The sequence below is a fragment of the Aedes albopictus genome, chromosome 1 (genome assembly GCF_035046485.1).
Source record: "Aedes albopictus strain Foshan chromosome 1, AalbF5, whole genome shotgun sequence".
Classification (NCBI taxonomy): domain Eukaryota; kingdom Metazoa; phylum Arthropoda; class Insecta; order Diptera; family Culicidae; genus Aedes; species Aedes albopictus.
The window spans coordinates 243,432,986-243,440,446 of NC_085136.1; positions in this window are offsets into that span (position 1 = coordinate 243,432,986).

Consider the following 7,461-nt stretch of genomic DNA (forward strand, 5'->3'; position numbering starts at 1 on the left):
TTGGATTTCTTTATTGTTCCTATGAGATGTTTTAAAACCGAAAAGACGCCGAATTTTCCAGCCACACCCTTATTCGCCGCACCTTTACCAACAATTTGAGCACTGATACACGCACACAAATACAATCACATCAACACAGAAACACAAACAAACACTCGCAAACGACTACTTTGACAATGGGAAAAAAATCAGCTATCGATGAACAATGCCATTAAATTACAGTATCTTTCCTGCTAACAAGTTACATTTACACTTGACGAAAACAGAAACAAGTCGCATAACCTAGAACATTACAGAATTGCTTGTAAAAAAAAAAAACAAAACAAAAACTGTATACAAAATTTACACTTATAAAAAGAAACAGCGAAGCAAAAATCTAAAAAAAAAGATCTGAAATACTAAATGTTTTCACTCTTCTCTTACCACCCCACAACCCCAAATTTGAACAACAACAAAAATAAACTTCACAAACGTCAAACAGAACAAAAATATAGGAACAACAAATTATTCTTATGCGGTCAAATGACAAAGTTAGAACAACAGCAGTGGTCAGTTTTATGTTCCTCTACAGCTACCAACCCCCAGATAGAATTTTACGCACACTCGCCTCTCTCACACTTTCTAACAAATGATAGAACCAGTAAACATAGAAAAAAAACTTTTTTTTCTCCTATTTTATTAACATTTTCTCAATTTTACGTTTCCATCTCTATACTATATGCAACTGACATAACCCTAACTCGATAACTTTACCATATACAAAGACCGACGCTGTACCGAAAGCGACATCGCGACTTAGGAATATGTATGAAGAAGAATCTTATATGGAAGAACATATCAGTTTTATACCGACAACAGCAACCAGTATAGCAGGAAAACAAAATGGAGGCCTGCAGCAAGCCAAGAAATCGAAACAAAACGTCGCAAATGCAATCCCTGTCGAACGTAACACCCTAAGAAACAATCAGAAACGATGCGTTCATTGTCTTTTCAATCAACCACGATCGATTAGTGATCGATCGAACCCCCTACCCGCCCCTTAGCTCTCCTTAATTGGTTAATCACTACCCTCTCTTACCAATTGATCACCCAAATTGCGATGTTTTGTGTTCCAGTAGACATCTGTATCGCCCCTCTCCCGCCCTTTTTCTCAATCATCTCATTTTAGATAGGTAGTTGAAATATTTGAGATCCCTCCTTTACCACCAGAACCGCCCGCGGCTACTTCAAGGGTGAAATCCGCGGAATAACCCGCAATAATGTTGTATAAAGAAAAAAAGTTACCCATACATCTATAGGCAATATTGCATTGTGTTACACGATTTTTTCAAACCCTGACTGTAGTGATAAAGCGCTAAAATCACCATGTAAAAGACAAAAACATCGAAATGTGTCCGATCCCGCCTTTTTATGTTTCTTGTATTTATTTCGGTATTTGATTAGAATGACACAATATCCCCATTCGGTACAATATCCGGCAAATTAGAAGCAAAAGGAAATTTTGAAGTGATGAACAGCAAACAACTATTAAACACTAGGAAAGCTGTTGCTGCACAGCTGTGTAGTGGCACATACATACACACACGAATGGAAGGATTTGACTGAGATCTTAGGAAAACGGAAAGCAAAAGTATAAAACAAAAAAATATATAGATAAGCTTACAATAGTAGCGAAAGTGAACAAGAAACCAAGGAAAATGAAGCTTTAAGTTACGACCCTTCACGTGATTACAGACGCAAACAGAGAAAAATACATCTTCGGAAGCTACTTTCTCCCTTGTTGGTATGCAAAAAGCTAAGCATTTACGGAAAACCCCGCTAACATACACACATACTTACAGAACTCAATGACAACAGAAAAACCCCTAATGTATAGAAGAAAGAAAACCTACACGTTGCAGAGGCAACTGCAACCACCATGTTATTTAATTTACTAAGTTGTAGAATTTGTATAAAAAATTAGCGAAAAATAGAAACAAATAAGATGAGAAAAACAATAATTACTGATAATTATTACTTAACTGAAAACAGAAAACACAGAAATACAAAAGAGGGAAAAAGAACAAAACTTACCGTTGAAGAAGAAGAAGACCCCTAACACAAACACCGATGTGTAAAGTAGATAAAACCTAAAAAAATCCACAATTTGTTCCCCAGATTCGACCAAACAAAACATACACAAGCTCGTATGTTCGTTCGTTCACACTGAAAACAAAAGAGATCCATTTACTATCACAATCTTACGTAATAAATACAAACATTCATGTTGGACAGAGTAAAATAAAGCCGAAACAAAGCTACACAAGAACTAATACAAGGACTTTTTTCCTGTTGACTGTATAGGTTGATGTTTAGGTATAATAACCAATCAAAACAACCGCGAACAAATCAGCAAACAGAACCGAAAATTTAAATCCAACTCAAATACAAATATGTTCACACAGACACACAGGAAGCAAACGCCAGGCAGTAAATAAACAAATCGATTTAGTTCCTCGTTTTTTGATATTTGATTTTTACAACAAACAACACGCAAACTCATCACAAAAGTTTTCAAATTTTCCGTTGCAGTATTAGTTGTGATGAAAGCCATTTACGAGACAGAACGAAACGCGAGAAAGTGAAAAACTTACGTAGCGAAAGAGAACAAACCGACAAAAGAACAAACAAACACAACAACAACATCAACAACGGTAAAACTAAGCATTAAGGTGGTAAGACAAACAAACAAACAAAATGTATATTTGAAAAAGGAAACAGAAAGAAAACTGCAGTTTTGTTGCTGAAATAAAGATTAAAATTATAGACAGGTTGGGGGTGTTCAGTTCGTCCGAAATTGCCAATCCTTCGGGATAAAGAAAAAACGCATACGAGCAAAAATTAACCCACAAGAAGAACCCAGTCATTTCTCCGTGTTTTTCGTAAAAATTTCTTGGGTTTTTGGCTTCAGGTCTAGAATATTTAGTGTCGACTAATTTCAGATTATCGACGTTTCGGATCAGGTTTGGGACCATCCTAAAGGGCTCATACAATAAATCAACAAAACACAACAAGTTTTTAAGCAGACGCTTGCAATGGTTGTTCCACCCTTTTCATACGTTGGTCTAAATTTAACCAAGGATGCATTCATCATCTTTTTCTTCTTGGCTTCAAGTATTCCACGAGGATCTTTTTTTTTCAGAAAATTTCTCCAATAATCCCACTAAGAATCAACCCATGGTTTAATTAAAAAAATATGGATTTTTCTATATTTTTTTCCGTTTTTTTTTGCAAGCAATTCCCTCAAAATGTTCAGTGGATGTCCATGGAACCACGTGAAAGAATTTTGTTCAACAAATTTAAACTTTAAGTTAAATAACTCCAAATATCATTAAATTGGAAATGCCACTTTGGGGCGAAATTGATCAGTATACAATTAAGCATCGGTTGGAAAGGAAAATTCCCAAGTAACACAACTTGTTATAATAATGTAAATAAGACATGGTTAATACAAACGCCGATGTTTTGTTCCAAGTATCGGAAACGTATTTTAGTACACTTATATCACCGAAAAAGCGCAAAAAATGGCGACTTATAAAACATCTTCGATGTTACTAAAGATGTTTTTCAATACATTATTATAACATAAAATTAAGTGTTGAATATGTTCTCTGCAAACATCGTAAAAACTTATTTTTTACTCGCAGAGAAATTATAATTTATCAAACACACATTGTGTAAATAAATATGGCAACTGTTATGATTATGGGTCAATCATTATTAATCCTCTCATTTCATTTGTAATTTACCATCTCGATGTGATCTAATTTCATGTGCCATTCAAATTTCATGGTGAAATAAACACATCTACTCTTCATGAATTCATGCGCTTTCCATTGGTTTGGAAACAAGAATGCAGTACCGCCAAGAAGTTTTGGAAGGCTATTTTCATTTATGTTTTATTAATGATGTATTTTTAGAATATGCAATAAGGATAAGGAAAATATATTATTTCAATCAATGTTTTAACTCTCCCAGATAAATTATTATTTTGAGAAAAAATGTAGATAAATCAACGGCAGAAGTGTTACAGTGTGAAACTTTTTAGCAGGCACTGTAATTCATCTGGCCTGATATGGAAAATTTTAAAATATTAGACATACGTTCAAATTACATTCTATGGACATCTCAATAACATGTTTCTCAAATACCTTTAATAATACATTGAAAAAAACATCATTTCAACGTATTTCAAACAACCGTCTGCAAATAGCATATGCATGGATGGAATTTTTTGTTTTGGCTACCTATTTTGAACATAAATATAACAATAATAATCTCAGTGTGCAGTTTACGAAGCCAATATCAATAAATTAATTTTTAATGTTTCCCGGGATCATTCAACTGGGCTTAAGCCGCCACGTAAGTATCTAAAGTGATTAGGATATTTAGATGAAATTAGAAGTGGTGGATTCCTTTTTTGGATCTATCCAGGCACACAGACCACGGTAATTTCCACAGTCGCCAACCATTGTTAAGTGTATTTATGTACCTGTGTTTACCTCTAAAGCAATAAATTTGAGTGTGGATGCTATTATGGTTTAATTTCCGTGTGTTTTTATTTGTAAAAGATGTTTCATTTATAATGTTCATGACAGTGATTTCCAAGACGAGACTGTGAAATGATATACTTGTATATTGACGTATTCAATACTTTAAAATAACGTATAGATAACATATTTGGAACTGAAGGTTTAACTATGTGCTGTCAATGTTTTACAAAACATCTTTAATTGAAGCAGACGATGATACAAAAATCTTGTTCAATCAACTTCAAATTTTTGTTATTCTAACTTTTGGTGATGCTGATAAGATTTTTTGGAAACTTGTTTTTGTCAAACGTAGATAAAACATGATTTCAACACAAGATGAGTTCAGATACGATTATAGAACTACATTAGAACATCTTTAACAAATTTCATTTTCAAAGATGTTTTCTGTGTTTCTTGGGTTTCCTAGTCCGCTTAATTTTGCTCTTCGAAACACGAATAACGTGTTTAAAATCTTATAACTAGTGAATTTATTACTTTAAATGCAAAATAAAATTTTGGAAATTTCCCCTTAAATGCCTACAAGTAGGCAATTTTATTTGAAATAAATAATTTCTATCACATTAAATGACTATTTCAACATAAAATGAACTTTTTTTAACTCTTCCATGTTCTTATTATCTACATAACTTTCAAAAAAATGTTAAAGCAGAGAATTTACGGGAAGTCCTATTAGCAATAGAATGTTTAGTAGCCATGATATCAGCTAAAGAGTAATACATTGCAAATTCCTAAAAAAAATAAGGCAAAACTAACTTTTTTTTTTTTTTTTGAAAAAATAAAATTCTACACTCATCTCTAGACATCTACGAATCAGATAACGTAAAAAGTTTAAGATCATTACGACGCTTAAGAGTCCCTAGTATGGAATTACAATGTAGTACCCGAATGATCAATTTGACCCCGGTTTACGGTACCATTTTTTTTGTCGAGAATCACTCCAGAAATCACTCCAAGATTCTTCTTAAAATGTTGTTATTCCAAGGTTTATCAAGACTCCTTCCAGAAGTTCCTTTAAGAGTTAGCATTAACATTAGCATTAAGCGAGTCGCACAAATTCGTAGGTGGTACAGTCCTAGACTGCTGGTATGAGGGTTGCCTCCTTCCCGTCCGAGAGACGAACCAGCCAAGGGCTGAAAGTCTCTCTAATAAAGACAAATCAATCAATCAATCCTTCCCGTCCGAACCAAAGCACAAAGATTTGGGGACTAATCTTTGACTCTTAGACAAGACTGACGCAATTCTCCAATGGTCGAGCACTGTCCTGGCCACGTCCTTGCGACTGCTGAGGAATAGGAAAGAATAGTTAGTTTTGGACACCTATGAAAGATGTAGACAACTCTACGATCTCTATGGCCTAGGTGTCACGGGAATTTGGGTGTTGTTAGTGGAAGGGTAAACTCCAAAGGATACGACGCTTGGTAAACGTTCAGGCACACCATTGTTAGACTGCTTCGAATTAGTTGTCTGCCCAATTCATCCTGGTTTCCTCGTCATCTTGATGGCATTTGGTTGAATTATCCAGAAGTTCCTTTAAGAGTTCTGCTAAAAAATCTTCTAAGGATTCTACCTTGGAAGCCGCCTAAAAACTAGACATATGTCCTGACGAATCCTCGGCAGAATCGTAGAGGAATCGTTGGATGGTTTCATGGAGGAATTCTTGGAAGAATTTCAGCAAAAAAAAAAATAATTGAGCATTCCTAGCATTGGAAGATTTTTGGAGAAAGTTTTGGAAGACTTCCTTAAGGAACGCTTGGAAGAACTTCTCGGCATACCTTTTAAAGAATGTATTTATTTTTCGGCGTCAATCATATTCGTAGACCCTTAGTTACAAAAGATTGTCTGAGGAATGTTTAAAAAATCCTAGCCAACTTCTGGGAGAACGCTTGGAATAATCTTTGAAAGAACCCCTAGAAGAATGCTTGTAAGCAATCCTGAAGGAAGTTTTTTGAAGAAGGCATGGGGGGGGACCTCAAATAAAAACTCCTGGAGCAATACTTGGAAGACTTGCTGGATGAATCTTTCGAAGAGTTCCTAGAGAAATGCTTGCAAGAGTTGGGCTGCAAAACGGTGAGTCGATAAGGAGAGCGTCCAATAGAGCTCTGGTCCTCACAAGTTCCTACCTCATGCTTCCACGGGTCAAACGATGACAAAGACCGCCAGCCAAGAGTTGTGTGCTTAGTTGGTAGTGCAGCCTGGGCACTGTTGTCCTTCTGACTTCAGCTAGATTGAGGAGGTACGAGCCGAGTGTCTGTTCACCAAGGAGGTGCGGCTCAAACAGCGTCTGTTCTGGCATCCAGCGGCTGAGTAAGAAACGCTGCACCACGCCCAGCTAGATCCAAGGTGGTAGCCCCATCAGCGTGGTCGTCCCAGTGTTGGTTGGGACGTTAAACAGAACTGGCACGATGGCCCTCCGGCGAGACAGGAGTGTTGGCGTAGGCCCAATAAGCCACCCGTAAAAATCCCCATTGCGAATAACATAGGAGAAAATACGACTCGATACAATCGGCAAAGACCCACGCGACGAAATAAGGACTACGATTGGAAACTTGGAACATGGAATTGCAAGTCACTAGGTTTCGCAGGATGTGACAGGATAATCTACGACGAACTACATCCCCGCAACTTTGACATCGTGGCGTTGCAGGAACTTTGTTGGACTGGACAGAAAGTGTGGAAAAGCGGGCATCGAGCGGCTACCTTCTACCAAAGCTGTGGCACCACCAATGAACTGGGAACAGGATTTATAGTGTTGGGCAAGATGCGACAACGTGTGATCGGGTGGCAGCCGATCAACGCAAGGATGTGCATGTTAAGAGTTAAGGGCCGTTTCTTCAACTACAGCATCATCAACGTCCACTGCCCACACGAA